This window comes from Musca autumnalis, unplaced genomic scaffold (genome assembly GCF_047663935.1).
Source record: "Musca autumnalis isolate F117 unplaced genomic scaffold, ASM4766393v1 scaffold_3, whole genome shotgun sequence".
Taxonomy (NCBI): domain Eukaryota; kingdom Metazoa; phylum Arthropoda; class Insecta; order Diptera; family Muscidae; genus Musca; species Musca autumnalis.
The window spans coordinates 215,089,048-215,106,490 of NW_027411866.1; the positions used below are offsets into that span (position 1 = coordinate 215,089,048).

The window sequence follows — 17,443 nt, forward strand, 5'->3', positions numbered from 1 at the left end:
TCCATTATAGGCATTTCAGTTTCAGATTATCCACTTACAATCGCGGAAATTCAATTCTATTTGCAATTTATCAAATTAAATAAATTATTCATATTACGTTTATTTTGCAAAGAAAAATTATAAATAGCACGTAACGCAACGAACACGTAACATGAGTAAATATTAACCCACCGACATGGACTGGGTTATGGGGTCTCATACCCTCCACCACGAGCGGTATTAAAGTAAAATGGAAGAATTATTTTCCTTTCGTTTATAAAGAAGACTAAAACTAAATTTATTATATTTCGGTAAGATAATGTGGCTAAAACCTAAATTATACCAAAATCAAGAGGTACGCTTTTATGGGTGGATATAGGAAGACGTGGATCTTTACTGATAATTCTTTTCTGGGATATTTTATAACCCCCTGGAAGACTAAATAAAAAATTTCAGTCATTTCGGTGTGTTATTGACGCCACAACCATCAGAATTACGAAAATCGGGAGGTACAGTTCTACAATTCTTTCCGAATTTAATTCGGAAAGGTTTTTATGGGGGCTAGACGAAGGCGTCAACCTGTACCGACACATTTCTGGGGGAAGGTTTTATACCACCAACGAAGACCAAATACCAAATTTCAGCCATCAAAATACCGCAAATCGGGAGGTACCGTTCTATGGGGGCAATATGAAGTCGTGGACCCATACCTACACATTTCTAAGTTGAAAACCCCAATCGAAGACCAAATACCAAATGTCAGCCATTTCGGTGGAATATTGTAATCATAACCTTCAAAATACCGAAATCGGGAGGTACTGTTCTATGAGGGCTATATTAAGCCGTGGACCTGTACCGACAATTTTCTGGGGGCAAAGTTTATACCACCAACGAAGACTAAATACCACATTTTAACCATTTCGTAGGAATATTGAGGACGCAACCTTCACAATACCGAAAATGGGGAGGTACCGTTCTATGGGGGCTACATGAAGTCGTGGACGTATACCGACAAAATTCATATGGAAAGTTGTATGTCCCAAATTAAGACTAAAAACTAAATAGAGGCAACAACCTTCAAAATACCGAAATCGGGACATACCGTTCTATGGGGGATATATGAAGGCGTAGATCTATACCGACAAAATTCATACGGATAATTTTATACCCCAAATGTAGACTAAATACCACATTTCAACCATTTCGGGGGAATATTGAGGCCAAAACATTCAAAATAATCTGGTGGTACCGTTCTGCGGGGGCTATATCAAAACTTGGACAGATATAGGCCATTTGCAATACCAAACATCCTAGGAGCAATAGAAACTTCTATACCAAATAACAAAGCTCTATCATAAAAATTGCGAGCTGTATCTTGATTTCAACAGACGGACATGGTTATATCGACTTAGAATTTAACCCTCTCTCCGATAAATATTTCGATGTGTTACAAACGGAATTACAATTTTAATTATACCCCCATTAGGCCGGGGCGATTTGAAAACCTTAATGGGCCCTTCGCGTTTCTGATTTCTGGGATTGAACTGAGCAAAAAAGTCCACTAGACCATAGGTCTACGGTAAAAATCGATCCTCCCGATTTTGACTTTAAGTTTTTTATCCACGTTTTTTTTACATTTTGGCATATAACGGCCAAACCAATGAGATTTTCGATCAACACACAGACAAAAATTGTAGCCAAGACAGTAATTAAGAATTTTGTAATACATCGCAAAAGAATTGGAAGGCAGAAGGTGAAACTTTTCGGAAAATGTCGATAAATGGCAGCACAGTGCCAACAAGTTGACCAGAAGAAAATTCAAGCGTTCTGATGCAAAATTCTATCGTGTTGGGATCCATAAAGAACTTGAATGACTTTAGTTCGTTTGGGTCACTTCGTTTAATTTTTTTAACGGTAAAAGCAGTGAAAATCTTGGTTTCTTACATTTTCTTGTTTAAACGGGCATATCTTCTTTTTTCACAACGGATTTCTATTGATCCTTCTTTCTTTTAAAGGCACGAATAATATCTTTAGAACAAGTTATTACTTTTTTAAATTGGTTAACATAACAAATGGTTAAGTTGTAGTGCTTTAGGTCTGAAAACCCCCACAAAAAACTATAATTGAATTCCTCATAATTTTCAATTTTTGATTTGTTCAATATTTATTTTGAAAATTGTTAGAAATTCAGTTATAGTTGTTTTGTGGGATTTTTCAGACTTAACTTGTTAACCGATTTAACAAAATAATAACTTGTTCGAAAGATATAATTCACCCATTTAAAAGGAAGAAGGATCTATAGAAATACGATGTGAAAAAAGAAGATATGCCCGTTTTAATTTGAAAATGTAAGAAACTCAGATTTTCACTGCTTTTACCGTTATACAAAAATAAAACGAAGTGACCCAAACGAATTTTGAATTTTCTTCTGGTCAACTTGTTGGCATTTATCGACATTTTCCGAAAAGCTTGCACCTTCTCAAGGCCAAAACCGCCTGAAGGAGCATTCCAATGCTTTTGCGATGTATTAGAGATTTCTTAATTACTGTCTTGGCTACAATTTGTTGGATCGAAAATCTCAATGGTTTGGACGTTATATGCAAAAATGTCAAAAAACGTGGATAAAAAACTTGAAGTCAAACTCGGGAGGCTCGATTTTCCGTAGACCTATGGTCTAGTGGACTTTTTTGCTCAGTTCAATCCCAGGAATTAAAAACGCGAAGGGCCCATTAAGGTTTTTTTCCTTCCATACAAATCGCCCCGGCCTAACCCTCATATTATTATGATGGAGTAACATTTAGTTTGCACCTAAAAGTATGCAATTTTTTCTCAAACAATTTTACCAATAATAACCCAGCACAAAATTTTGGAAGTTGTGCAATTGGAGTTATGATTTCACAACATCTTTCGATGTACTCCAACAAAGTTATGAAAAATGCACTCCGTTCGATACATTTTATAAGCAGTTGATGTAGAGATCCCTACAGAAAAAACAGTTGGTTGATCCCTACACATTTCTTCAAAAGATAAACGAGGGTGTATACATTTCGAAGAATTTGTTATAAAATAAAGAAATAACAACTTAAGTTGCAAACATTTTTTCGGTAAATCACGAGACGGAAATTTTTAATGGAGTGGAGTTGGAGTCCATGTCGAAAGCTGAACTAGTGATGGGAAGACAACATAAAAAGATTTTAGGATGATGAAAGAAAATCAGATGCGCTTGGATTAAATCGATTGTGTTGTGTGTGTGCATATAATAAAGTTCTTTGTGTTCTTGTTTTACACATATAATGCGTTTTATTTATTCTGGGATATTTCGCAATGGCTTCCATTTTTATTGCATCTTTAGACTGACTAAAAATGCAATCCGAAGAGTGCCTTTAAATTCAATCCAAAACACTACATCAAAAGCCGTGATTTGGATCGAAAATGGAGTGCATCCTAGCTGTGTGCTGTGGAAGCAAAATGGGGTGCATCCTAGCTGCGCGCTCTCTTGTGAAATTCATAAGTGAATTCATAGGAAAAGATGTACTCCAACGGCAAATGTACCGTACACTTGTAGTGATTCAACTGCATCCGCGGATGCAAACTTTTTGCTGGGAAACTAAGTTTATAAACATGTCATAATAATGTTATTTTTTTTTTAATTTGCATGGCGAATATTGTATCGCACCTTTGCAACAATCGTAAGCTTCTCATGTCGAAGATCAGACTAGAGTGGTGTCATGAAACAAATATCATGATTTTAGGCGTTCTTTGATTGAGTTCCCCACTACAGTAATTTCGTAATTATACTCTATTAACCCAGATAAAGACACTGGTCGTTTAAACGCCACAAAAAATGGTTGCAAAAATTGACGTAAAACTCCGTTTTTTTTTTTTTTTTTGAATATTTTTGTGGGGTTTCTTGCATTTTGTTATAGTATTGTCTGTTATCTGTAATTTCACGCTGATAACGCTTCATTTGACCTACGCGTTTCCACGCAATTGGCCAAAAACCCAAGCTATTCAAAAAAATCGACTTTTTTGTAATTTTCGACTTTTGATGAAAAATTTAAATATGCGATAAAAATTTAATCAAAAATGTTAGAATCATATCGACACCTCCAAATAATAGTATGCTAAGTCTAAAAAGTGCCACCGTGGTGCAATGGTATGCACGCCCGCCTTGCACATAGAAGGTCGTGGGTTCGATTCCCCGGCCAGGCAACATCAAACATTTTTCAACGGTGGCAAAATACCCCTCAGTAATGTTGGCGACATTTCCTGAGTATTTCAGCCTTGAAAAACTTCTCTACAAGTGGTGTCTTAAGACACGCCGTTCGGACTCGGCGATAAACAGTAGGTCCCATATCATTGAGCTAAATATGAATCGGGGTGCACTCATTGATATGAGAGAAGTCTCCCTTGTCCCGTATGGGATGTTGTGGAACAATGTTTGTTTTTGTTTTTGTAAGTCTAAAAAGTGAGTTTTGCAGGAGAAGCTCTCAAAGTTTGGAAATTTGTTGAACTTCAGTACTATGCTAAGTCAATATTTGTTTATAACTTCTGTTCGGATTGACCGATCATTACCAAAATTTGATAGAATTTAAGTTAAAGGACGTCCGACACCTCCAAATAATAGTTTGCTAATTCTGAAAAACGAGTTTTGCAGGACAAGCTCTGAAAGTTTGGAAATTTCTTTGACCTTCAGTACTATGCTAAGTAAATATTTGTTTATAACTTCTTTTTGGATTGTCCGATTATTACCAAAATTTTACAGAATTTAAGTTAAAGGACGTTAAATATAAAAATGTAAAGAACTTGAAAACATGCTAAGTCGACTTAAGTCGACTTAACATGTTAGGAATATAGCAAGAGTATTTTCTCAATCAAAAACCAAGGGATTGGCATGTAAGGATACACCTATATTACCCTCCAAAAGTAGAAACGTAGTTTTTCAATCCCGTAGGGTGTTGAGTGCAGCCTATGCACTGTGGTCGAACTTGTATGGGAAGATCGGGCAAAAATACTTCCTGTGCAGATATCAATACGAAATTTTTAGTAAAGGATAGTTTAGCAACACAAATAAAAAGGAGCAAAAAAAATCAACATAGGTCCAAGGTATAGCCCCCATAGAACGGTACCCCCTGATTTCTGGCATTTTGGGGGTCTTGACCACATCTTTCAATGAAATTGGCTGAAATTTGGCTATCGGTATTCCCTAGTGTTAGAAAACCTTTTTGCAAAAATTTTTTGAATTGTATCCACGTTTTGATAGGGTCCCCATATAATGGTTCCGTCCGATTTTCGGAATTTTGAAGGTTTTATATAAATTATTAATTCGAAATGCCACTAAATCTTTCCAGGAGGTAGGCTACCCCCAGAAAATTGTCGATTAACGTAGGTCGACCGTTTGATGTTGTCCCCATAAATCGGTACCGCCCAATATTCGTTATTTTTAGGGTTTTAGCCTTAATAATCAATCAAAATGGCAGCTGATATTTTGCCGATATTTTGAAAATAGAGTCTAAAGACTACTACTTATCTTCTAAAAAAGATTTCGTTGGGGGGAAAGAGGGGGAACATAAATATAACTTTATATGAAATTTAATTATACTGAAGAAATGACATTACAGAAGTCCTTCAGTCAAAACACGTATTCAATAGTTAATCCCAAAAATAAACAAACGCAAAACTGCATAAAAATTAAGCTAATACATTGTTTTTCAATATTCGAATTAAGTTTGGTCTATATAGAGTTCATTTAGTTTGATATTAAAATTTACCTTCACCTAACTTTTGCATTGAATTCACCTCGAAATCCAACCTGTTAAAACTTCTCTTTTGCTGCAATTCTCAAAGAGTACAGTAAGAAGTAATCCATAACAAATTTATTTTAGAGAAATTTAACATGTTAGGAGTAGATATGAACACATATGGTACCAAAAATTATATATTATATTATATTTTGGCCAATGGCAGCGACCACTGTGCTATGGAGCGCTTTTTTACCTTATTTCGTTAATGTATATAGTACTTTTTCCCATACTCAGAATACAAGAAGAATCAAAAGTTATTGCTAATCTGTGATAAATATAGAATTTCCATTTTTTTCTCAAAAATGCTTTCTCTGTAGCTGAGTTGGTTTTGAGGGTTAAGAATGTAGCAAAATCTTTGTAATTATTTTGTTTTTACATTTTAGCTAGCTACATATTAGCATTTTCTTCATAAAGCAAAAAAAAACAACAACAACAACAACAACAAATTGTCAACAACAGCAGCATCAAGTTTTCAACACAACAGCGAAGCAGTCTGTCATTTTTTTTTCAATTACATTGAAGAAAAAAGGCGGAAATTTTCTAATCGACCACTGAGGGACCACCGACCGATCAAGCTACAAGTATAACCGCATTGCTTGGATTTTAGATGTTTTTGTTTATCTGTCATTTTACTATTTTTTATGCGACTATAAATAAACCATATCTACTATGTACACATAGCCCAGAAAGTCTGCGTTCACCTTACTACTTTTCAAAAACGATGCTAAAACTTTAATAAATAGATGAATGAGATCAGTTTTTCTTTCATAAATATGTTATTGGCACTCTTTACTACCAGAATAAAAAGAAAAATTCCTTAAAATATATTATTATTACGAAGATAACGGTAAAAAAGTGTTACAACTGCTAAATTAGAGCCCCAAAAAGTCTGCGTTCACTTTGTATGTTGCAATCATACCGTTAATTTTTTTGAATCTTTTTGCAGTTTTCTCCCATTTTTAATCAATATTGTCACAAGTGGTCATTTTGTGAGGTCGTTTGCACACTTAACTTAAAAAAGTAAAATATTTCAAGAATGGAAAACAAGGACAAAGAAATTGGCATCGATAAAAGGAAAATTCTAGGTAAATTATGGAAAAAGCTATCGATATATTGGCGAAACTGTAGGCAGAACATATTAGTCCATACCTAGAGTGATAATTAACTATAAACAAACCAGAATTTTTACGTCAAAACCCAGATCTGGGCATTATATAGGAGCCAAAACCTTACAATCTCAGCAGTATGCTTTGAAACGTTATGTTGTTGCAACCAAAATTTCGTAGTTCTTCTGCATTTTGGTTCAAATTGCGCATCATGATGTTTAGGTAACCATACTTGTCCATTGTCGATTCAATAAATACAAGTTGGCCCACTCCAGAAGCTGCTACACACCCCAAACCAAAACAGCACCCTCGCCATTTTTTACAGTGTAAAACAAGATTTTGTTTTTCAAGCGCTGTTCGAGCTTTCTCTAAACAGTTTGAAATCCTTTCATTGCAAACATATAGAACATGCATTGGGCCGAAAATATGACTTGATTCCGGAATACTTGGAGGCTTGTTTATGTATTCATTAGCAAATTCAATAAGCTTCTGCCTGTTCACTAGTGATATGTACTGCTTTCGCCGTGCGACTATACCATGATATCCAGCTTTATGCAGTATTTTTCTGGCGGTTTGTGCACAAATAATTTTTTTGGATGCCATTTTCACATTTTCAACAATTTTTGAAGTAATTATCGGACTGTTTGTTTTAACTACATTAGTTATGTTACGCTCCTCCCGTTCTGATAATATTTTTGACCCTCCAAAACTGAGCTTTGACCGTCCAGATCTGGGCATTGACTTCAAAATTCCGTAACACTTTTTTACCGTTATCTTCGTAATAATAATATATTTTAAGGAATTTTTCTTTTTATTCTGGTAGTAAAGAGTGCCAATAACATATTTATGAAAGAAAAACTGATCTCATTCATCTATTTATTAAAGTTTTAGCATCGTTTTTGAAAAGTAGTAAGGTGAACGCAGACTTTCTGGGCTATGTGTATGTAAATATGTTCAAGTGAGAGCTGAGTGGGTTGGGTTGTGTGGGCCAACAAACAAGTGCAGTTCTATGAGTTTCACAGTGGAGGAAAATTTTGTTGGAAAACACATCAAAAAAATCAGACAAAATGCCACAGTTAACTAAAATGGCTACTGGTCACGATAATCATCGAAAGGAGTAACTGACTTTGGTGCAACCTTTAGACATCGTAATATTTCTCACAAACTTAAATCAAGTTGGACGACACCTTCGAGTTTCTTCGGCGTTACGAAATAAGTCCCCAATGAAATAAGTCCCCAAACTAAAAATGAAATAAGTATTTCATTTTATTTTGTGGAGTTGTTTCACTTCGTTGGGGAGTTATTTCATTTCAATTTTTGGGAACTTATTTCATTATGAAATAAAGCCCTAAATTTGGGGACTTATTTCATTTTCAGTTTGGGGACTTATTTCATTGGGGACTTATTTCGTAACGCTTTTTCTTCCTCACAAAAATTCTTCTTCTTTCTTCTTTATTTGCCAATTCGTTTTCCGAATGTTAGCGACCAATACAATTATAAATAGATTTGTTTTAATAAATACGTATATATACAATATTTGTTTAAAGATTGCTTATTATGTCTGCAAACGCATTTCTATCTCTAGCCTTTGATAATAGGTAGACTGCGGAATCCTATGCAAATGCATAAATGGTTAGGATGGTCGTAGAGAAAATCTGATTAGACAGAAACTCGTTTTATTACAAAATAAAACGAATTATGCCCAGAAATTTTTGCATATTTTGCATATTCTGCATATCGTGCATATTTTGACATATTTGTACATATCTGCATAAAATGAGCATATGCAAAACCATATGCAAAAATATATTCAAGGATTTGTGGTCTAAATATCCCACCGAAATGGCTGAAATTTGGTATTAAGCCTTCGTTAGGGGTATAAAACACTCCACCTGAAATTTGTCGGCATAGTTCCACGTCTTCATATAGCCCCCATAAAACGGTACCTCCCAAAGTCCGAAATTTTGAAGGTTGTGGCCTCAATATTCCACCGATATGACTGAAATTTGGTATTTAGTTTTCGTTGGGGGTAAAAAGCTTCCCACCTGAAATTTCTTGGCATAGGTCCACGTCTTCACATAGCCCCCATAGAACGGTACCTACCGATATTCGGTATTTTGAAAGTTGTAGCTTCAATATCCCACCGAAATGACTGAAAATTGGTATTTAGTCTTCGTTGGGGGTATAAAACACTCCACCTGAAATTTGTCGGCATAGGTCCACGTCTTCATATAGCCCCCATAAAACGGTACCTCCCAAATTCCGAAATTTTGAAGGTTGTGGCCTCAATATTCCACCGATATGACTGAAATTTGGTATTTAGTTTTCGTCGGGTAAAAAACTTCCCACCTGAAATCTCTTGGCATAGGTTCACGCCTTCATATAGCCCCCATAGAACGGTACCTCCGGATTTCTGGTATTTTGAAGGTTGTGGCCTCAATATTTCTCCGAAATTGCTGAAATTTGGTATTAAGTCTTCCTTGGAGGTATAAAACTTTTCACCTGAAATTTCTCGATATAGGTCCACGTCTTCATATAGCCCCCATAGAATGGTACATCCCGATTTTCCGTATTTTGAAGGTTGTGGCCTCAATATCCCACCGAAATGACTGAAATTTGGCATTTTGTCTTCGCTGTGGGTATAAAACTTTCCACCTGAAATTTGTCGGTATAGGTTCACGTTCTCATATCCCCCATAGAACGGTACCTACCGATATTCGGTATTTTGAAGGTTGTGCCCTCAATATTCTTCCGAAATGGCTGAAATTTGGTATTAAGTCTTCGATGTGGGTATAAAACTTTCCACCTGAAATTTGTCGGTATAGGTCCACGTCTTCATATAGCCCCCATAGAACGGTACCTCCCGATTTTCGGTATTTTGAAGGTTGTGGCCTCAATATCCCTCCGAAATTTGGTATTAAGTCTTCCCTGGGGGTAAAAAACTTTCCACCTAAAATTTGTCAGTTTGGGTGCAGGCCTTCATATAGCCCACATAGACCGATACCTCCCGATTTTCGGTATTTTGAAGGTTGTTGCGGTGGTTATACATTTCTCTATTTTATTGACTTGTCTGAAGAGAATTTTAAACAGAAAAATTTTACACACAAACATTTTTGTACCTATTATTGAAATATTTTTTGCATAAGAAAATATGTAAAATGCATAAATTTTGCATATGCAAAAATTTATGCATTTTGCATAATTTTGCATATGTCATATGTTTCGATTGCAATGTAATCAGAAGCCAAAAATATGCCCAGTCTCAAAATTTGACATGTATCGGACCAAAAATAGGGGTTGCATAAAATTCCGCTGTCTAATAATAGGGTTGTAGTATCTCGGATGCCCGTCCATTCTGTAATATTATCCATCCATGTTGTCTCCTTTCTTCCTCTAACAGGTCTTCCTTCTATCTTTATGTGGATTATATTTTGTAGCAATTTATATTTTTGATTTCGCATTATATGCCCCAGGTATGCAGTCTTTCGTCTTTTTATTACTGAGATAAGTTCTCTTTCGCAGTGCATCCTTCTCAGTACATCGGTATTTGTCATATGGGCTGTCCAAGGAATTTTGAGTACTCTCCTATAAATCCATATCTCAAAAGCTTCCAGTCTTCTTATATCAGCACTTTTAATTGTCCATACTTCCGTTGCATATAATAACACTGACCAGACATATGTTTTGATAAAACGAATCTTTGTTTCAAGATTAATGTCATGACTCGTAAGTACTCTCTTATATTTTGAAAATGCTTCTCTGGCCTATTCAATTCTGCATCTTATTTCTTGCGAGGACTGCCACTGTTCAGTTATTGTAACTCCCAGGTATTTGAAACTTTTAACTCTGTCAACATAGGTATTGTGAATTTTTAATGTTGTATTATTGTGTTCATTCTTCTTGCTTATAACCATGAATTTGGTTTTGCGGATGTTAATTTTCAGACCGTATTTTTCGCTGTGTATTGCGAGTTTATTCACAAGGTTCTGGAGTCCAGATATGCTATGCGCCAGTAAGGTTGTATCATCAGCATATCTTATGTTGTTCAGAAATGTTCCGTTTATATGAATGCCGATTGGGATTTTGTTTATGGATTCATGAAAAATTTTTTCTGAGCAGATATTGAATAGCAAGGGTGACAATATGCACCCTTGTCTCACTCCCTTAGATATGTCAATTCTATCTGTCATTTCCCCGTCCACTTCTATTTGTGCACTTTGATGCCAATATAGACTTTTGATACAATGCACATCTTTCTGGTCTAGGCCAATGGAGATGAGGATGTCAATCAACTTATCGTGTAACACTGTATCAAAAGCTTTTTCGTAATCTATGAAGCATAGAAATACGTCTTTTTGTGCGTTTTTACATTTCTGGACCAATGTTTGTATAGAAAAAAGTGCTTCTCGGGTTCCCATACCTTCCTTAAATCCAAACTGAGATGTTCCCATGGCTTTTTCGCACTTTGAGTATATTCTGGAGTGAATTATCCGTAGAAAAATTTTTAGGGCATGGCTCATGAGACTTATAAGTCTGTGTTCGTTACAATATTTTGCGTTGCATTTTTTCGGAATGGTAATAAATGTAGATTTTAACCAGTCTTGTGGGTATCGACCTGTATCATATACATGGTTAAATAATTTTGTTAAAAGTGCGATGTTTTCGTCATCTATTAATTTAAGGATTTCCGAGGGAATCTCGTCAGGGCCACAAGCTTTCCTATCTCTCAGAGTATTTATTGCTGTTTCAACTTCTCTTCGACTGATGGGATTTCCTGTAAGAGATTGTTGAGTCCGTTGTTCAAGAGTTGTTCGATTTTCATCTGTAAAAATTTGTTTTATATAATTTCTCCAAATAGTCTTCTTTTCTTCTGTATCAAACACAGGATCATTATTATCATTATATAGTACTTTTGAATGAGTTTTGCGGTATACACCAGCCATTTCTTTTAACTTTTTATGGAGATTAAAGTCGTCGTGAAGGCTTTTCAATCGTTCAATCTCCTGACATTGCTTATTTATATGATTGTTTTTTGCCATGCGTATAGCGACTTGGATTTCCCTGTTTAGTTCCCAATACAGTTCAAAGTTCTTGTTTTTATGTTTTCGTCTCTCTTCCATCATGTTGAGAATATCCTGTGTCATCCATTCCTTCTGTGTAGATTTTTTGCCGTATCCGAGGGTATTATCTGCTAGGGGTTTGAGCGTAGTCCTTAGTGCGTTCCACAAGTCGTCAATGTTTTCAGTATTTATATTTCTTAGTTCTCGATTTATATTATCTCGAAGATTTGCTTTCAAGGTGGTATTTTCAAGTTTTGCCACATTGAGTTTACGACGGATATTCTTTTTTCTATTTGCAACAATTTTTGTGCGCAGCTGCATCATCAGAAGATTGTGATCTGAAGGAACATCAGCGCCTGGATATGTTGAACATTTCTTAACCGAGGATCCGAATCTGGCATTGATTAATATAAAATCTATTTGGTTTCTCACAATATTGTCCCTTCGATCCTGTGGCGATTTCCATGTGTATAGTCGTCTTGGGGGAAGGCAGAACATTGTGTTTGTTACCATCATTTTATGTTCTTGACAGAACTGAATTAGTCTATCACCCCTGTCATTTCTTTCGCCTAGGCCATAGTTACCTGTTACGCCTTGGCACTTTTCTGCTCCTATTTTAGCGTTAAAATCGCCTTGAATTATTGTAATTTCGTGCCTCTTTGTCATTCTTAGTAAGTCTTCAATTTCCTCGTAAAAAGCTTCAATTTCATGATTACCTTTGTCCGCAGTAGTATACTTGGATTATGTTCATGTCAATTGGTTTACATTTAATTTTAAGTAGCATAGTCCGATCCGATTTGAAGATAGAACCCTTTACGCATTGCGCTATGTTACTTTTTACTATAATCCCGACACCGTTTCTGTGATTTTCGCTGGAGTTGCCAGAGAAGTATATTTTCATGTTTTGGGAGCTAAATTCGCCGCTTTGTGGCCACCAGGTCTCACTTATTCCGAGTATATCGATGTTTAATCTGTTCATTTCCATAATAGTGTTGGCTAGTTTTCCTGCTTCATAGAGACTCCTTACATTCCATGTAGCAATTCTTAAATGTTGTTTTTTACCTCCGGGGATTCTTAGCACCCTTGTGTTGCCGGAGACTAAGGGCCGTGTATTTATTTCATCATTCATAATTGATAATTGTATAGTTTTTAGGGAGAGAGGTACTTCAGCGGGTTCCCCTTGCCATCTGGAGGGTTTATAGTTTTCCTTCTACATATTCAGCCGCTCCTCCTGGAGTTCAGACGCTGTTTGCCGCCGCCAACTGTTGATCAGACGCTGCCTTTTTTTTCTTTTGGTTCGCCCCGCATATTTTATTTTTGCGGTACCCGCCATATCTGATGAGCGTTCCCCTATCCACCACCTGGGGAGGCGTCCGATGGGAGAGAAAAGGAAAAAAATAACTCCACACGGACACAAAAATTCAACTAAGTGCAATTTAAGAGCTACTCGAGTATAGTTTTAGAATTTTTACCCAAGACAGTCCTGTTTTGATTACAACGATATAATTTTTTCGTGCATAGGTCCATGCAACCTAACATAATGACCCAAAGGCTCTAAATATCCTACGATGAATAACTAAAATAACTGGTGTATACCATAACTATCCTAAGGAATGACACTCAAACATGGAACAAGTTCCAAATTGCACTTTACCTACCTATTCCGCCACAAAATTGCATGTTCAATTTATGGCCACGTTTATTGTGTTGAACGTTTTTTTTACTGGGGTATAATTTTTCTAGGGGAATCCACTTTCCGAGATATGGACCTTGAAATATCCCCATATACACCCACAAAAGTACAGTTAAGTCCACGTTTTTAAGGCAGGTAATCTTTGTGACATTTCTTTTTAACATTTTTAAGCTTTTCATGCGCCATTGTTCCTCATTTTGACTGTAGTCGCCCACTACACAATCACCTCTAAATTATTTACATAGCAAAAATGTCGCAGCGGCCGCTGCCACAGCCACGCAACATTACATTTGACGATAAACAAAACTTAATGAACCGGTAGTAGTCTGCCTATCAAAGTCAGCGTGTTTTTTGCTATTTTTGCAATTTTCTTGTTTACATTTGGTGATTTTGTCTATGAGCGTTTTTATTGCTGCAATTATTGTTGTGCGCTTTTGTTGTTGTGGTTATCGAAATATTTATTTGCACGACAAAACTATAAATTTTTCAATGGCAATGTCGCCTAAAATGAGGCGGCGAAGGCGTCGACATTGGGATAAACGACAACGTTGTTTTTCATGACTTCTCTGTTTCGCTGCTGTAAATATTTGTTTTGATAAACAAACTAAAATCAAAACAAATAAAGAAAGAACCAAGAAATACACTGACACGATAAATAAAATAGAAAAACACTTGCAAGTTTTTACTTTATCTTTTTCTTTCCTGCTTTGAAATATTAGAGTTGCCATATTTAGGCGATAATTACAAAATTAAAAACATATGTTCCGATAAGGAGACTTTATAGGCTGCTATAAAGATGACTTTATGGCAACCTATAAAGAAGACTTTATATATAGGCTACTATACAGTAGGTTTTACAGGCTCCTTAAAGGAGAATTTATGAGTATAGGGTTCTATAAAGGAGACATTATAGGCTCCTGTAAAGGAGACTTTAAAGACTCTTATAAAGGAGACTTATTAGGCTCTTATAAAGGATACTTAATAGGATCCTATAAAGGCTCATATAAAGAAGACTTTTTGGACTCCTATAAAGACTCCTTTACAGGATCCTATAATGATCCTGCAAAGGAGTCTTTAAAGGCTCTTATAAACGAGACTTAATAGGCTCCTATAAAGGATTTCTACGCTCCTATAAAGGAGACATTATAGGCTCATATAAAGGAGACTTGAAGGCACTTATAAAGGAGACATAATAGTCTCCTGTAAAAGAGAAATTGTAGGCTCCTATAAAGGCGTCATTATAGGCTCATATAAAGGAGACTTGAAGGCACTTGTAAAGGAGACATAATAGGCTCCTGTAAAGGAGACTTTATATGCTTCTATAAACGAAACTTTATACGCTTCTATAAAGGAAACTTTATAGGCTCCTATAAAGGAGACTCTATAGGCTCCTATAAAAGAGAAATTGTAGGCTCCTATAAAGGCGTCATTATGGGCTCCTATAAAGGAGACTTTGAAGACTCTTATAAAGGAGATTTAATAGGCTCTTATAAAGGGTACTTAATAGGCTCCTATAAAGGAGATTTATAGGTTCATATGAAGGGGACTTAATAGGCTCCTATAAAGAGGACTTTTTAGACTCCTATAAAGGAGACATTATAGGCTCTTGTAAAGGAGTCTTTAAAGGTTCTTATAAAGCAGACTTAATAGGCTCCTATAAAGGATTTATACGCTCCTATAAAGGAGACTTGAAGGCCTTTATAAAGGAGACATAGTAGGCTCCAGTAAAGGAGACATTATAGGCTCCTATAAAGGAGACTTGAAGGCACTTATAAAGGAGACATAGTAGGCTCCTGTAAAGGAGACTTTATATGCTTCTATAAAGGAAACTTTATAGGCTCCTTTAAAGGATATTTTTATGCTCTTTTAAAGGAGATTTTATAGGCCCCTATAAAGGAGATTCTATAGGCTCCTATAAAAGAGAAATTACAGGCTTCTATTAAGGCGTCATTATGGGCTCCTATAAAGAAGACTTTATAAGCTTCTATAAAGGAGAGTTTATAGGTTCTAAAAAAGGAGACTTTTTATGATCTTATAAAGAAGATTTTATAGGCTCCTATAACGGAGACATTATAGACTCCTACAAAGGAGACTTTCTAAGCTCCTATAAAAGAGACTTTCTAGACTCCAATAATGGAGACTTTTTATGCTTTATAGGTTCCTATATGGGTGACGTAGGGGATGGAAGATACCAAGGAACGGTCCTGACGGGTTTTAACATGGCAAAGCCCAGGATTTATCTTGGTCCCTCTTTCATCTCAAGTGGACACTGACCTGGGGTGTCACCTGAGGAACTGCTTTTAACACCCGTTAAAAGTAGTGAGCTAACATGTGCCGCGCGTACACCCATAAGAACGTTAAAAACTTGGGTTTGGGCGTCGGGTTAGTAACCCTCCCCTAGAAAAAACATCCTACTATGAAAAAACGAAAGAAAAACAAACCCCTCTAAAGTTGACGAACCCCGCAAACGTTTTAAGGACCATGATCTGTGAATCTGCACCTGGAATGTTCGCACTCTTTATAGAGAAGGTGCAGTCTTCGCATTGGCAGACGTACTTGAAAAGTACAAGGCCGACATTACTGCCATACAGGAAATACGATGGATTGAGAAAGGCGTCACAACAACACCTAAAGGTGACGCACTGTATTATAGCTGTCATGACACAAAGCATGAGTTTGGTTGCGGATTTGTAGTTGGTCGAAGGTTAAAACATCTGGTCTCCAGCTTCACCCCAGTGAATGAAAGACTTGCTGCAATTCGATTAAAAGCAAAATTCTTCAACATCAGCTTTATTTGAGCTCATGCTCCCACTGAAGACAAGGACGAACAGACCAAAGATACATATATTTTAAGAGCGGTTAAAAGAAACTTATGACCGTTGCCCTGCCCATGACATTAAAATTATACTAGGCGATTTTAATGCCAAAATTGGAGAGGAGAATATTTTTGGCCCAACAGTCGGGAAATTCAGTCTCCACACTGAAACATCTGACAATGGTATGAGGCTGATAGACTTTGCAGCTGCAAGAAATATGGTAGTTAGCAGTACCAGATTTAATCATCTCGATATTCATAAGGGCACCTGGCTTTCTCCAGATCAAAGAACAAGTAATCAAATTGATCATGTTGTGATAGATGGAAGACATGCATCAAGCGTGTTTGATGTACGATCGTTCCGAGGCGCAAACATTGATTCGGACCATTACCTTGTTGCAGCAAAGGTACGTACCCGACTAAAAGTTGCAAATAAAGCACGAACAGACACAACGCGGAAGTTGGACATCGATAGGCTGCAAACACAATAGATAGCCACAGCATATTCCACTCAACTAGCCCAAATGCTTTATGAGAGCACTCCTTGTCCCGATAACATAACAACACAATGGCAAATATTGCCCACTCCATGCAAACAGCCGCAAAATCCATACTTGGATACCAGAGACCTCCACAAAGGAATTCATGGTATGACCAGGAGTGTCGTGCTGCTACCGAAGAGAAAAATGCGGCATATAGGGCTACTTTACAGTCCGTAGCAACGCGTAGCGCACGAGAGAGATATCGGGAGAAAAGGAGAGAGGAGAAACGTCTTTACCGCAGGAAAAAGAGAGATGGAAAAGCGGGAGTGTGAACAAATCGAGATGTACATGAGACAGAATGAAGTCCGAAAATTCTACCAAAGAGTGAAGCATCAAACTGATGCCTTTGGTACAGGCACCTCCTCCTGTAGAGACCAGCAAGATAATTTGGTAACTGATACTGATAGTGTGCTCAGGATATGAAAAGAACATTTTTCAAACCTG

At 36.5% G+C, this 17,443-nt stretch overlaps 1 protein-coding gene across 4 annotated transcripts in view; it reads right to left on the reverse strand.

The window, feature by feature from the left end:
* sws (patatin like phospholipase domain containing sws) overlaps nucleotides 1–17,443 on the reverse strand; it is a 98,512-nt gene that overhangs the window by 47,311 nt on the left and 33,758 nt on the right. The window contains exon 1 of one of the 4 annotated variants that reach the window (XM_073976663.1): nucleotides 13,608–14,002. The exons of 2 other annotated variants lie outside the window; for them this stretch is intronic. The gene's annotated coding sequence lies outside the window, so the exon portion shown is untranslated. Of the gene's footprint in view, nucleotides 1–13,607; nucleotides 14,003–17,443 lie in introns of those variants that run through there. One more of the 4 variants, XM_073976664.1, reaches the window with a different exon arrangement.